At 43.2% G+C, this 16176-nt stretch overlaps 1 protein-coding gene across 14 annotated transcripts in view; it reads right to left on the bottom strand.

Annotated features, from left to right (window-relative positions):
• The window catches only part of fbxo15 (F-box protein 15), a 100290-nt gene extending 98217 nt beyond the window's left edge, over positions 1–2073 (bottom strand). For 13 of the 14 annotated variants that reach the window (XR_009120645.1, XR_009120654.1, XR_009120650.1 and 10 more), the window contains exons 1-3: positions 2020–2073; positions 1809–1932; positions 1440–1509 (exon numbers count right to left, since the gene is read on the bottom strand). The gene's annotated coding sequence lies outside the window, so the exon portion shown is untranslated. Of the gene's footprint in view, positions 1–736; positions 871–1439; positions 1510–1808; positions 1933–2019 lie in introns of all 14 variants that reach the window. The other variant, XM_058060687.1, reaches the window with a different exon arrangement.
• Between the last annotated feature and the right edge of the window lie 14103 nt (positions 2074–16176).

Below are 16176 nucleotides of genomic sequence, written 5' to 3'. Positions count from 1 at the left end.
GACAAAGCAGCGCCCCACACATCACACACAAGTACGATGATTACAAGTTAGTCCGCTAGACTAACCAAGTGTTGACTCCAGAAAACTAAAAAGTACAAATTTAGGCCGGTTGGGAGGAAGAGTGGGCGCCTTACGGACATGTGGTGTAGCGACAGACCAATCAGAAGTCATCAACTAATGTCGTGACGACACGGGAAGTGTCACTGGAGAAAAATCAAAACTTGCCAAGCCGCTAATTAAACGTCATTTCTTTACGTCGTCAAATCTGCCGGAGGGCGTGTCGCAAATTCGCAGCTGTTTTGTTGTTGTTTTTTCCCCTCCCTTATTGTTAGCATGTAGCGCCTATCTCCGAGGCGAAGTCGTTGCTAGGAGCCATCAGCGGAAATGTCAGGCGCCACAGCAAGTGATGGGATTTGACAGATGGCATCAAAGCATCATTAGAGCCGCACCTGCTGCAGATGAAGTCTGCTCTTTTGCAAGCGCTTGGGCACCGAGGGACGCCCACTGAGGGACGGGGGGGGGGATTAACTGACCCGTAAAGTGGGCCTGACTTCCAAACGTGTTTAGACATGACATTGAGGCTTTGTAAGTGTAAGTTAATTAATGCAACTATTGTCACCTTTGCGTCTCTCAGCCACTACGATGCGTTCATGGACCACCGAACAAGTGCAAAAAAAATTGATGTGTGACGAAAAAAAAAAAACATTCAAAGCGACACAATCCGAAACAACAGTACCTGTTCCATGCATCCCAGACGTCTCAGGGAAGCCCAGACTTCCCGGTCTCCACACTGGAAGGACAGCAAGGCGTTCCCAGGCCAGTGGTGACACCTCCATGGTGTCATAGGTCTGACCCTTGACCTCCTACGAACTGAGCATGTGCAGTACTCCTCACCAGGGAGGAATCCAGGATTGCCACAAAGTACAATTCCTCATTTCTATACATTATTAGAGCCCTCTAGACATGAAATAACACCCCTATAGGCAATTTAAGACTTACATAAAACTTGTGCTTTTGATGTAAAAGTCTTCAGGTAAGGTTGGGGGAACAGGGGTGGGGGGGGGGGGTTGGGGGCAGATAGAAAGTGACATCAAGGTTGAGTTTTAGTTACAGTAGTCCGAGTTAGAGATTATTGTCCCCGTTGTGAGATCATTCAAACCTGCAATAAAAACCTGTTGTTCCAAATATCAAATCTGGTGCTTGTGTGTCTCAAACAGTGACATTATTGACCAGTGTCGACTCCTACATATCACTATCATGTAGTATTTGAGTCTTCTGAAGACTTTATTTGTATTTTAGCACATTTAGACAACATATACATAGAATTGGCTTCTACATGTAAACAGCATGGTTGATATATTTGGGAAGCAAGGTATTCAATTTGATACGCAGCTACCATTTATTGAACAAAATGGCCGACAAGGCAAACGGACGCTTACCTGAGGAAAAATCTCTTTCACCATGAAGTCGTCCACTCGCCTTCGGTTCGATCCCCATGGACCTGAATGACTGCAAACACACCAAAAAAAAAAAAAAAAAGACAGTTTAAACCACTTGTGTCAGGAAGCTAGCCAAACACATCTAATGCTACATCCACCATCCAAATCATTAGAAAGCCATTCCTGAAGGTAAATATCATATATTATGCTGCTTAAGGACCGACAACCTCATTAAACTAATGCATTCTGTTGTATTTAGATTAGCATTTTAACTTTTATGTTGTACTTTTTATATCTTTGGCATTTTACATGGAGCCATTCCACGCAGCCCGCTGTTAAACATAGACATGAATCCATAATGGTATTCACCTTCAGGTTGTCATTAAGTTTGATGGCGCATCTGTATGGGCGTAAAACAAGCCAATAACGAGGCCGTTTTGGAGACAACACACGTTCAAGCGCCACTCGGGGACACAACTCGACTCCGAGGACCCTGACAAAGAAAGTTGAGTGTTGTTAAATGCTCAAAAGAGCGTGGATATTTTTAAAAAAGAAGAGGAACGCTGTGCGGTATACTCACCAGGTGGTTAAGGGACGGGACTAATTAAGAACACGTGTGGGACCGGAAGAAGACTGTCAAATAAAACCGGAAGAACAAAATGACTGCGCAATGTTACACACTTTCCAAAAAGAAAACATTTATTTGTATGATTTATTTTTATTTTCGTCAGTATGAACGAAACTATGAAAAACAAGCGAAAAATTTAATAATTAAAAAATAAAAAATAATTTTAAATCAAACCGGCTCACGAGCACCCTCTCGTGCAGGGGTTGTCAACTACTTCCTTCCGGTTTTTTTGTTTTTGTTTTTTTTTTTAAAACATTACGTGTACAAAGTGCATTTCCGAACACAGAATATGCATTTAAGTAATGTTAAAAGTATTTTTTACTTATCAAAAATGATGGGCAAAATCAAAAAGTGCGTTTTTCCTTCAAGTGGCTGATTTCCGGTATAAAACTCCAATATTAAGCTAATATTCACTGTGATTGTTGCCCCTGGCATAAGCAGAGTCACTTCTCATCTTCATTTTAGCATTTATTACTGTCATAATGTCACTGACACTCCAGGCGACACTGTCGTGTGCGTGGCAAGCAGTGATAATTGTACTTTTCAAATTATGACAGATGATGACTGAGCTTGAGAGATGAACAAAGCCCTTAATGTGTCACAAAGTTAAAAAAAAAAAATAAAAAAAATTGTGAAATGAGCTGCAATTGTGTTTTGCTACTGTGGAATAGCTGCACTCAGCATCTTTTTCTTTCCAGTGTTTGTTGTTTGTTGCACGTTTTACATCCACAATGCAATTTTCCGGACTCATGCAAGAGTGAAGAAAAAGGCTTCATGCGGCATCTGCTGGAGATTTATTGATTAAGAATGAGAGTCAGACATTCCTTTTTTTTAGCTGTCAAAATGTCCCTGCACTTTTTTTTTTTTTGTAGGGAATGAGTCACAAATGCGGAAAGGTAGACTTCGGCCTCGGAAAAATGTGAGTAAAAGGCAGTACTAGCCGATCAGTACTAGCTGGGATGTAGCCTGACTGTAATCGTTTTAGCACTGCGACCATGATGCGCTAATGAGGGGCTATATCATTGCCAACATGTCGTCCTCCACGTACACGTACAGGCACTTGGCCAGAGATGCTGCACGCTTATATTTAGCATGAAAGACGGTTCATTTCTCATTTTTTCGTACATTGCAATGTTTTCATAGAGTACAGCAATAAATGACTGATGAGTCACTAATGGGATTGGTATTTTTAATAATATAATCATTAAAAGTCAGCTAATCTATTATGATGAATAAACAAAGGCTTTATTTGCCATTTATTTGCCAATTTGACATGAAAAGAAGCAAACAGCACCATCTGCTGGTTCAGGTGGGGCACTCACACCCCTGCCCCGACACAAAAATTTAGCTTGAACCGCTTTTGTATGGCGGACTCCCAGCCAAAGGTCACCCGGTCACGTCAAAGTCATTTCTAATCACAGTCATTCTCAGTGTCCCATCTTCTTTGTGTGTTTGTGTGTGCGTTTGTTTTCAGTGCGCTTATCTCCAGACGCCAGCTTCTCCAAATGGAAAAAACGGAGGGCCTTCGTCACAGAGATGGAGCCAAAATATCAAGGGAAGGTAAAATAGAGTGAACGCATATCACTGTGAGGAGTTCTATTGCTGGATTTAAAAAAATAAAAATAAATAAAAAAAAGTCAAAAGAGCTCCAGCCATCTCATTTCCCCGTCGACGTCCTCTTGGCAAAATTTCTGAATGATGCTGGGAGCAGATTCACTCCCCTCCTCCCACGCCGTCCTCCCACTAATGTGACCGCGGCTATAATAAGAGGGGCGGGATCCCAAAGCCATCAAATGCTCTGGAGTGCATTGATAAGAGCCTGACTGCGTGCACGCATTGATGAACTGGTCAGTGCATATTCGCACACGCGTGTCCATGGCAACGCCATTCACATCACTGAGATGGACTGCAGATGCAGACGCCTTTATTTTCCTCCAAAGCGCTTTTTAACTGTTTATGTGATATATATGGAAATATGTCATTCAACATTCACAGCACTGCAATTTTTGGTTTAAAAAAATAAAAAAAAATTGTAAAAAATTATTTAATATATATACATATATTAAAATATTATTAGTAAAAAATGTAAATCTAAAATATTATATATGTAATTTTTATGTTTTATGTTTTTAATCTAAATTATATAAAATTTTAAAAAATCATCAATAATCAATCATCATAATTCATAAATACGTAATAAAACAGGTCAAAAGAACATCATACATGGCCCACAATTTTTATGCTTCACTGCTACTGTTTTTCAGTGAAGCATGATTTGGTACAGCGGTCCTTGAACGCACCATAGCTGCTATGAGACGCACATATGTGCATCTAATACAGTGGTTTTTAAAACTTGGGGGTGTTCCCTCTTAGGGCGGGTGATGTTATGACGTGGTACGAGGGGGGGGGGGGGTCATTACTAAATTCTTGGTGCCAACCGGCCCTCCCGATCATTAAGCATCGTCTGCTTTGATTGTGACCAGGAAATGATGTTCTGTCTTTGTGTCCCTTCAGCCTCTGTTATTTGTGGCAACTTTCTTTTGCCTCCATTCCCACCGGCAAGGACAGCACGAGATAAAATGTCTGATTATCTGGAATCCATCATTTCAAATATATTTCAGTCTGATCTTGAGGTAACAAAACGTTCATCATCAAATCATACTTTTTTTTTTTTTTTTTTTTTTTTTTTTTTTTTTTTTCAAGATGGCGGCGCCCTGTCCGGCTGCGGCTGCTTTGGCTCCTGGTAATACAGACACTTTATCAATAATTTCGCCACATAGATCAGTGTTTTCAGCATCAAATGCCCAGCGTAACAGTACTAGAATAGTATACAACAGACAGGCTATCCTTCGTCTGAGAAAAATCAGCAATTTGAAGCCCATAAACTTTGAAAGCCTTGATCTGCTACGCCAGTTAGGAATAACAGATCACAGTACAGACCGCCCGTGGAGACATCGAAGGCGATGCGAGAGGAAGCAGAAGCGGGGTTGTCGTGGTGGACTTACAGCTAAGCTAAAAGCGAACCCGTTCCGACCAGCGCTTCCATCAGTCTTGCTCGCCAACGTACGCTCCCTGGAAAACAAATTGGACTACCTGAAATTGGACTTAAGCACCAAACGGGAGACAAGGAACTGCTGCATCCTCATCCTCACCGAGACATGGCTCAACTCATCTGTCCCGGATTCCGCCATTAGCCTGGACGGGCTCACAACATTCAGGTCTGACAGGAGCCATGCACTCACGGGTAAAACCCGGGGGGGCGGTGTTTGCATCTATACTAATAACAGTTGGTGTAACAACGCTACCCTGGTCTCCAGTCACTGTTGTGTGGACATTGAGTTTATGATTGTGAGATGCAGACCTTTCTACCTTCCCCGAGAATTCACCAGCGTCACCATTGTTGCCGTCTACATTCCACCTGATGCTAACTGCAAGCAAGCCCTGAATGTACTCTACCTTGCCATCAGCGACATGCAAACCACACACCCGGACAGCGTGTTTATTGTTGCTGGAGACTTTAACCAGGCCAACATGAAGACGGTGCTTCCGAATTTCTACCAACATGTGGATTTTGCTACTAGAGGTGAGAATACTTTGGACTTGGCTTACACAAACATCAAGGAAGCATTCAAAGCCGTCCCCCGCCCACACCTTGGCTCCTCAGATCACAGATCTGTTATGCTAATTCCAGCATACCAGCCCCTGCTCACCAGGGGAAAGCCTGCTGTGAAGAAGGTGAGGGTGTGGCCAGAGGGAGCTATGTCTGCACTGCAAGACTGTTTTGAGTGCACCGAATGGGACATGTTCAGAGAAGCTGCAACATACAACCAACACACCAATGTGGGGGAGTATGCTGCATCTGTAACAGGCTATATACAGTGGTGCATGGAGGAGGTTACAGTCACCAAGACGATCATCACACGGGCCAACCAGAAACCTTGGATGACTCAGGAGGTGCGTGAAAGACTAAGAGAACGCAATGCTGCGTTTAAATCTGGTGATGTGATGGCACTCAGATCAGCAAGGGCAAATCTGAACCGTGCCATCAGAGTGGCAAAGCGTGCCCACAGCCGGAAGATCCAAAGCTTCTTCCAGGACCCCGGCAACACCAGACGACTGTGGCAGGGCATCCAGACTGTCACTGACTACAAAGCCAGACCTGCATCCTGCCAGAATGACATCAGCTTCCTCAATGAGCTAAATGACTTCTTCGGAAGGTTTGAGGCTCTGAACAATAACCCTGCGAGGAAGGCTACCCCCCACCCAGATGAACAGGCAGTCAAGTTTGATACTGCTGCTGTGTGGAGAGTCCTGAGGAAGGTCAACGTGCGGAAAGCTGCAGGCCCAGACGCCATTCCAGGACGGGTGATCAAGGAATGTGCAGACCAGCTGGCCCACGTGCTCACAGACATCTTCAACACCTCACTGGCCCAAGCTGTAGTCCCCCCGTGTTTCAAGTCCGCCACAATAATTCCAGTGCCCAAGAAACCATCTATTACATGTCTGAACGACTTTCGGCCCGTTGCACTCACATCAACCATTATGAAATGTTTCGAGACGGTGGTTAAGGACCATATCACCTCCATACTCCCCCCATCACTCGACCCTTTCCAATTCGCGTACCAGCCAAACCGCTCCACTGAAGACGCCATCTCCGCTGCTCTCCACCTGAGCCTGGAGCACCTGGAGAAGAAAAACACCCATGTACGGATGCTGTTCCTAGACTTCAGCTCAGCATTCAACACGATCATCCCCCAGGACCTGGTACGCAAGCTGGAGCCACTGGGCCTCAAGACCTCCCTGTGCAACTGGCTGCTTGACTTCCTCACAGATAGAACCCAGTATGTCAGAGTGGGCGACAACACATCCAGTGTCATCTCCCTGAACACCGGCTCACCCCAGGGATGTGTTCTGAGCCCCCTGTTGTTTACCCTGATGACCCATGACTGTCGCCCCAAGTACAGCAGCAACCATATCCTGAAGTACGCGGACGACACAACAGTTGTGGGCCTCATTCAGGACAACAACGAACTGGCTTATAGGGAGGAAGTGCGACACCTTGTGGATTGGTGCAAGGCGAACAACCTGATCCTGAACGTTGACAAAACAAAGGAGATCATCGTCGACTTCAGGAGATCTAGACCCAGCCACACTCCACTCAGCATCAACGACACAGCCGTAGAAGTTGTGAACACAACCAAGTACTTGGGGGTGCATATCACGGACAACCTCGGCTGGTCACTCCACACCTCCGCTCTGGCGAAGAAGGCACAGCAGCGACTGCACTTCCTGCGGCGGATGAGAAGAGCCTCCCTCTCCCCTCCTATCCTTACCACCTTCTACAGAGGGACTATCGAGAGCCTGCTGACCAACTGCATCTCCGTCTGGTCTGGGAGCTGCAAGGCCTCGGACTGGACGTTACTGCAGAGAGTGGTGAGGACAGCGGAGAAGATCATCGGGACCCAGCTCCCCCCCATTAGGGAAATAGCAAACAGCCGGTGTGTATCTAGAGCCCATCGAATCTGCTCTGACCCCACACACCCCCAGCATGGACTGTTCTCTCGCCTGGCATCGGGGAGAAGGCTCTGCAGCATCCGCTGTAGGACGACCAGGTTCAGAGACAGCTACTTCCCCCTGGCCATCAGACTGCTCAATGCCAAATAAGCCCCTCTACCTTACTACATCATTATTATTTATTTTAATTATTTAAATTATTTGGGCTATTTACTGTTCACGCTGCACTTTACATTATGTTGTTCATATTTGGTGTCTATTTATTCTCCACATTATTATTATTGTTATTATTTATTATTACTTATCTTCTTTTGTGTCTGTTATATGGGAGCCAGGCAACGACATTTCGTTGGCAATTTCACTACTGTGTTTTTGTGCAATGACAATAAAGGAAGTCTAAGTCTAAGTCTAAGTCTACTTTTCCCAAAGCAAAGGTTGTGGGTTTTTACTACCGAGGATTTCTTCCATTTGGACTTCCTGGATGCAAAAGTGATTGCATGGCCCAATACTTTTGCTTGTGTAGTGCATATTTGAGTAGGTTTCATCCTGGGATGGAACCACCGTTTTTTTTTTTTCGGTCTGATTTGAATAACCTTGGGAAAGATAGATACTTTATTAATCTGCAAGAGAAATTCACTTTTCCAGCAGCATAATGAACTTAATCACTTAATCACAAAAGAAAACAAGCAAGACAAGACATGAGAGATAAGAATTATTCATTATTAATATCATAATATTATGATTATTATAACTCTAGGTTATATTTGACCTGAATCATACATTTGCCTTTCAAAATAAAAGGACATTTCCTGGAAAATTAAGGACAAATCAAGAAGCATAAGGGACAATTTCCACCAGGAATTAAAGGGACCTATTATGCTTATTTTGGGCCCTTTGTATTGAGCTGTGGACTCCTATAGAGCAGCTACACACAATAAGCTCTCAAGATCTTCCACAAACTAGACATAATCCAGCTGTATTTCCTTGGATTTCCATGGGGATTGGTCCAATTCAGCTTGTACCTGGGCATGCCCATATGGAGCGTTCAGAGCTCAATACAACATTCAGAAAACATTTATAGGTCAGAAAAATGGAAAAAGCAGAATAGATCCCATCCAGAGAAATAAAATAAAAAATGGCCGTCCACATAAAAACACATTCTAAGGCTGTCATGGCTGTTTCGGCCAATCAGAAGCCGGAAAAAAGCAAATCCCATTCCATGTGCAAACAGAGGCAACATTTTTCATGAAAACCAAATCATACCAGAAGCGGGGCGTTTGAAAACCAAGGTTTACCATCCGGCTCGCTACACAAATATTATGCACCGCTCGTGTACAATAAGTCACAAAAAGTCCGCATGATCATCTTTCAAGTGGAGTGTACCTAATGTTGTGGCCACATAGGATGCAACGCACGGTATACCGACGACCACACACACACTCTCATCCCAGACAGTGATGAAGATGAAGGAGCGTCTTAAGAGCTGCAAGTCAAATCCACCCCGGGGGCACAATAACCGGCAAGTAAAGCTTGCCTCTGCAAGTCACTAAAATAGCTTGGAAACATATTTTCTTTGTGTGAGCCTTGCTTTATTAGCATGGTGCTGACGCTCCGAGCCCGGCTTATCTCTCCTCTCCATCTGAAGGTCGAGCTAGAAAAATCATCAAGAAAGAGAAAGAAAGAAAAAAAAAAAAGCCAAAAAACAGTGTAATTGTTAGCGGGAGCGAATGAATAAAAAGAATGACTGGCTAATGGTCGTAGCACTCGATATGATTGAAGGGAGGAATGAAACGTGATCGCGAGATGAATAGCGGTCGCTGTGTGCACTTTAGTGTCAAAGTCTTTGTGATGAGTTCGGCTATGACCTGACAAAAAGACAAAAAATCATCACTTTTGAAATGACAAAAGACGTGTGGACGATTATTATTCACACATTCCGAATCAAATCATCTGAAATGTTCACGGTATTTTTCACAGCAACCTGTTCTTTTGTGTTTTACCTGTTTCCGATTCATCACACAGTGGAACCTTGGTTAGCGTCAGGAGGTCCGACTCTAACCAAAACGTACTCTAACCAAATCAGTTTTAAAGAAAACATCTAAAAATGCATCCAAACTTACAAATGATAAATTAACTTTTACCTTCATTAAAGACTTGGGCGGCACGGCGGTCTAGTGGTTAGCGCGCAGACCTCACAGCTAGGAGACCAGGGTTCAATTCCACCCTCGGCCATCTCATGCGTGGGTTTTCTCCGGGTACTCCGGTTTCCTCCCACATTCCAAAAACATGCTAGGTTAATTGGCGACTCCAAATTGTCCATCGGTATGAATGTGAGTGTGAATGGTTGTTTGTCTATACGTATGTGCCCTGTGATTGGCTGGCGACCAGTCCAGGGTGTACCCCGCCTCTCCAGCATCCAGCACCCCTCATGAGGATAAGCGGTAGAAAATGAATGAATGAATGAATGAATGAATAAAGACTTGCCAAAGACGTGCCCACAAGGGGCTCCACCTTCTTGTTTTGCCATGAGTTTCTTCTTGAACTCAATACTGTTTGTCCTTTCTTTTGATCACCGCTGCAAAATAAACCAGAATGGAGTTTCTTACCTGATAAATAGTTAAGAAAAAAAATACAGAATTCAAGAAATAACTCATGGCAAAACAAGAAGGTGTTGATCTAGCTGCAACATCATGCCTTTTGTGGCGTAACTGTGTTAGTTGGCAAAGAACTACAGCCTCAACTGCTGATGACATCATAGACAGGTGATGGTGCTGACTTCCGCTTCCTGTTTTCATGTATTAGCAAGCTAATAAGCTAACAAGGTCGTTTTGTGATGAAAAATACATTTAGAGTTAGACCTTTGATTCATGAATTTATTTAGAAAAACTGTGATGAAGTGGCGAGGGACAACCGTATTCATTTTTATGGTCTTGTGTCTTTTAATCTTGCGTGTTATCATTGATATTATGGAATGGACTTGTTTGTATTCATTACGCAATAAACGCTATTGATTGCGACACACGGCCATCGACAGCTTCATTATCGTCAGAGCATGTGCTGCTGATTGCAGATAACGGGGTCAAACAAACAACGACACCAAATAAATCAATATTTACTTATCAAAGTGTGCCCGGTGTATTATTATTATTATTATTATTATGACTTTTAATGTTACTTCCTGCATTATTAGGGTTTTTTTCACGTTTTTGTTCAACATGGCCGCCTAAATGCTCTCCAGAGTGCATGGAAATAGCTTTACCGAGTCTAACTCCATCGGGGTTCTGCAGCTTCTGGAACGACACTACGGTATATTAATTAATGCAACCAGCACGCCGGGGAGTGAAGACAATTTTTAAACGCTTAATAATTCAAAGGGCGCAAGCGTGAGCATGTTCCGCGTTTCTCCTGCACCGTCTGTGTGGCCCGGGATGAAATATTCATTGAAATATCATGCGGGCTGCGGATTAGGCCGCTAAGTGCACACTTTGACGAGCGTGCGGTTGTGTTTGTGTACATGTCACAACTGATGACACCTTCCCGACGCGGACTAAAGGAATTGTGTAGCGTAATGAGATCATTAACGTATGTTATCCTGGTCTGAGTGCTTCTCGGGCCAGGAGAAAAATGAGAAGGCCTGGTGCATATCTCGCACATTTAATCTAATTGGTGTCACTTCTCCGCCTCCATTACGCCGCTTTAATAGCCCTATCTGTCTCCATGTGGCTTAGCCGTGTTTCGGGTCAGCGGCTGGGCCCCGAGTCCGTGGGCTCGGATGGAATTAGTCCTGCACGCAGATAAACAACAAGGAGGCTCAGCCACCTTGGAGCTTTTGGCTTTGGTTTACATCATTACCGCTGTCAAGACAACTTTCGCTCTTCTTTCATAAAAAGACTCAATTTGGCTACCTTGACGTTACCCAGCATGCCTTGCGGCTTGTATACCTTTACATGTACGTTCATGTGTTCCATTTGCGTCCACTTGTGTTGGACCTGAAGGAGTATGAATAGATCACAAGCTGTTATATAAAAAATACCCTTCAAAATAAAAGCACCCAAGTTGAGAATTACCGGTTTTAATAGAAAATTTGGACTTTTTTGCATTATGAAATATGTACTTCACAATAAAAGCCCAACTTTTTGTGGTCCAGGTAAAGATATAATACACTGAAAATGGTTCTGTAACTTTTTTTGCATTTAAACATTTAGTTATTCGAGTTGTGGACTCCGATAGAGCAGCTACACACAATAACCCGTACAGAAAGCTTTCTAGATCTTCCAGATTTTGCAGCATTTTCTTGGATTTATTTATTTATTTATTATTCATAATTTTTTTTTCCCACCCACGGGCTGTCTCCGGGTATGCCCACTCCGCTGTGATTAGTCCCAGTCAGCTTGTACAGCTAACAGCCAGGCACGACCATATAAGGAAGTCTGGCTCCCTGTGACATCACAGTGAGCTGGAAGAAACAAAAAACTCTGAAACTGAGCGTTCAGAGCCATCCCAAAGCTTCCAAATGTGAAATTGTAAAACACAATAATACACTACAACAATATTTAAGAAAAGTGAACAAATTATAAGAGTTTTGACTATTTTTGCATTTTAAAAATCCCCATTCAGAATAAAATGAAAGTATTTTTTCCCAGGCAAACACCAAGGACGTACAAAAAATGGTTAGTCCCAACCCTGAATTGAGATTTGTTGCTTTAATAGGAGACTTTTGACTATTTTTGTATGAATAAAAATGTTTGTTTTTGTGCACCCACGACCCACCAGTTGAGAATCCCTTCGATAAGAGAATGCCAGAAGTCAAGTCAGGCTTTTTAAGAGGCTATTAGAGGCTCCCGACAATCAAATAAAAAATCTATCACTACTTCTCCCATAACCTGTTGGGAGGAGTAGCACACGGGCCCCAGGCGCTGTTTGAATTGGACTACACGGGTCCTCCCTTTGCTCTGAAGTCTGCTACACTCTTTAATCCCTGCAACCTGCAGCTTCATCGCATGCCTTTAAAACCGCCGTTTAGGCTTTGCTCTCCGAATCCCGGATGCGCTAAAATCTTGAAACTGTGAAAGGATTTACTGGATTGTTTGGAGGTGCCAAAAGAAACATGGCTTGGACTCCCGGTGATGTCACTCAGGAAGTCATCGGTCGGTCATGCTCGTCGGAGCCGTCCAAGATCAACATCGTCTGGTCGCAGTCAAACAAATGCCGCCTGTATATCTTTCTCCATGAATCACTGGGTGGCGGAAAAAAAAAAAAAAGCTATCAGAGCAGTCCGATGGAATAAACAAAAGATATCCATATTTCATGGCATGCATAATTGATCCTTTTAGCTAGCAGGGTGTCCTTTGCAGTTTGCGCTGAGCACTGGAGACGTAAAAATAAAACATGAAGTGTTGGGGAAAGTCATTAAAGCAGTCGTGGGGGACTTGGGGGACTTGGGGGACTTGGGGGACTTGGGGGACTTGGGGGACTTGGGGGACTTGAGCTTCAGTGTCTCCGGTATACATTGGCAGAAGAGTTAGTGGCTAATTGAGCGGCCATTAATCACATTCACGGTGAACTGCACGGCCAATTAGGGGAGACCGGGTCTTTCTGCTTAGCGACTACGGGTCATAAATTGAGTTTGTGTCGGACGCCATGACCTAATCTGCGTGCAATGGCTCGAAACGGTACAGGAACCAAAGTCCCAGGACCGGGAGGCTTAGAGTCGTTCCAAATCTTGTTTCGTAACCGTCGTGGGAAAAAAAAAACAAGACACCTTGGGGGCGACCGTCTGCTTCGATTGGCGGGGTTTGGCAACAGATTGAACATAGAAGGATGGGCGAAAGGTAACAAAAAGGTAAAGATGTTAGGAATCGGTCAGGGGGGCGTGAGAGGCTGCCAACAAGTACTAATTTATGGTACTCTGTTTCAAGGTCAAATATGGCCTATTAGTGAAAAGATATGCAGAATTTTACGTGCTTTTTTGGTCTAAGTCAGTGCTTCTCAAATAGTGGGGCTCGGTGAACTGTCGGGGGGGGGGGGGGGGGGGGGGCGTGAGAGGCCTGCCAACATGTACTAATTTATGGTACTCTGTTTCAAGGTCAAATATGGCCTATTAGTGAAAAGATATGCAGAATTTTACGTGCTTTTTTGGTCTAAATCGGTGCTCCTCAAATAGTGGGGCTCCGTGAACTGTTGGGGGTTGCGTGAGAGGCCTGCCAACATGTACTCATTTATGGTACTCTGTTTCAAGGTCAAATACGGCCTATTTGTAAAAAAAATATGCACAATTTTACATGTTTTTTTGGTCAAAATCGGTGCTTCTCAAATAGTGGGGCTCGGTGAACTGTCGGGGGTTGTGTGAGAGGCCTGCCAACATGTACTCATTTATGGTACTCTGTTTCAAGGTCAAATACGGCCTATTTGTAAAAAAAATATGCACAATTTTACATGTTTTTTTGGTCAAAATCGGTGCTTCTCAAATAGTGGGGCTCGGTGAACTGTCGGGGGTTGCGTGAGAGGCCTGCCAACATGTACTCATTAATGGTACTCTGTTTCAAGGTCAAATACGGCCTATTCGTAAAAAAAATATGCTCAATTTTACGTTCTTTTTTGGTCAAAATCAGTGCTTCTCAAATAGTGGGACTCGGTGAACTATCGGGGGGGCGTGAGAGGCCTGCCAACATGTACTCATTAATGGTACTCTGTTTCAAGGTCAAATATGGTCTATTCATAAAAAATATGCACAATTTTATGTGCTTTTTTGGTCTAAATCAGTGCTTCTCAAATAGTAGGGCTCGGTGAACTGTCGGGGGTTGCGTAAGCGGCCTGCCAACATGTACTCATTTATGGTACTCTGTTTCAAGGTCAAATTTTTTATCATTTTATGTACATTATTATGAAATACTGACTTGTGTACTCGTAACGACGCATCCAGGACTGAGAGGTGTGCACCGTTTACAGCTCTATGGTCATCGTCACATTTTTCCCACAGTGACATCACAAAATAGTCAATGAAAAAGCTGTGTTTTCATCAGACGATATGTGTTTTTTTTGTGTGTGTTTTTTTTTTTTATCCAGCAGTCACTTCCAAGAGGCCATACATCAGCGGCTCTGTGGGACCATCTGCGGAACAGACTGACAAATGTCTCTCTCCTTTGTCATAAGGACACACGTCACACTCGGCCCGCGATGAATGCCCCTTCGCCGACACATTTATTTGTCACGCAGGTATTTATCCCCGGAGTGGCTTGCTTTGTTGTACCAAGGCTGACAAGACCGGGAGCCATTACCGCCACCGCCACAGCCGTCCCCCCCCACCCACTCCCATCCTGTTGCGGCCCTTCCAGCGTCGAAGGAATACACACACCAAACACCTCATTGACATTCACACGGATGCAAAAAAAGGAGCGGGTGCAGATTTTATTAAAAAATATATCTTTGTACCTGCAAAAGTGGTGATTTCGACCTTGCCCCCCCGCCATGGAGGACCAAGCATGTCTGCCCTGTGTTACGAGCACTCATGGTTGTGATTGCTTTCTTGTCAATCTATCCATCTCTTTAGCAACCATGGGGATAGTCACAAATACCATTTGGTAAATATGACAAGGTCAGGGACGCAAGGCTTGCTAAAAAAAAAAAAAAAAAAAGTCCCTGCGTTCACCGAGCCGGGAGAAAATAGAAAAATGAAGCATTTCAAGCATAAAAATGGCTAAATGAACGAAAATACAAATATTAAGCATCCAGAAAATGAATTCAAAGCCATTGTGATGATATGTAGTACTCTAAAATGGTCACTAGGTGTCAGTAATGTTACATCAATGAGCCAACAGCCACAGCAGGCACTACTGTATGTATGAATCTATATTATTTATGCCTAATATGTCATATATTTTTCATTGTGTCTACTATATTGGGTAATATGAGTGGTTGCTCTAACTATGAAAATATTACAATTCAACTCTTTGCGGAAGTTTACTTAAACTGGGATAAATGAGGGACTATAAATCCAATTTTTTTGTTCCCGGCACCCAAAATATTAACACAAATCATCTTTTTTAGGGACTAATCATAGTTTTACATGCATTAAACCATGTAAAATACATTTAATTGATGAATGAAATTGATAATTAAGCATTTAACATGACTTTTACTTTGAAGAAAGAACACAACAAAAAAGTTAAAGCGCATACAGAGGTAGACAAAGCTCATGATGCGTTCAGTGTAGCTACTGACAACCACAGCTGTTAATTCCAATGTTTTTTTAACACAGCCCTCATTAGAGACACTGATTGTTATTGACTTTTACTTTGAAGGAAGAACACAACAAAAAAGTTAAAGCGCATGCAGAGGTAGACAAAGCTCATGATGCGTTCAATGTAGCTACTGACAGCCACAGCTGCTAATTCCAATGTTTTTTTAACACAACCCTCATTAGAGACACTGATTGTTATTGACTTTAACTTTGAAGGAAGAACACAACAAAAATGTTAAAGCGCATACAGAGGTAGACAAAGCTCATGATGCGTTCAGTGTAGCTACTGACAACCACAGCTGTTAATTCCAAGGTTTTTTAACACAACGCTCATTAGAGACACTGATTGTTATTAA

The sequence above is a fragment of the Doryrhamphus excisus genome, chromosome 21 (assembly GCF_030265055.1).
Source record: "Doryrhamphus excisus isolate RoL2022-K1 chromosome 21, RoL_Dexc_1.0, whole genome shotgun sequence".
Classification (NCBI taxonomy): domain Eukaryota; kingdom Metazoa; phylum Chordata; class Actinopteri; order Syngnathiformes; family Syngnathidae; genus Doryrhamphus; species Doryrhamphus excisus.
This window is presented reverse-complemented; position numbering and strand designations above follow the sequence as displayed.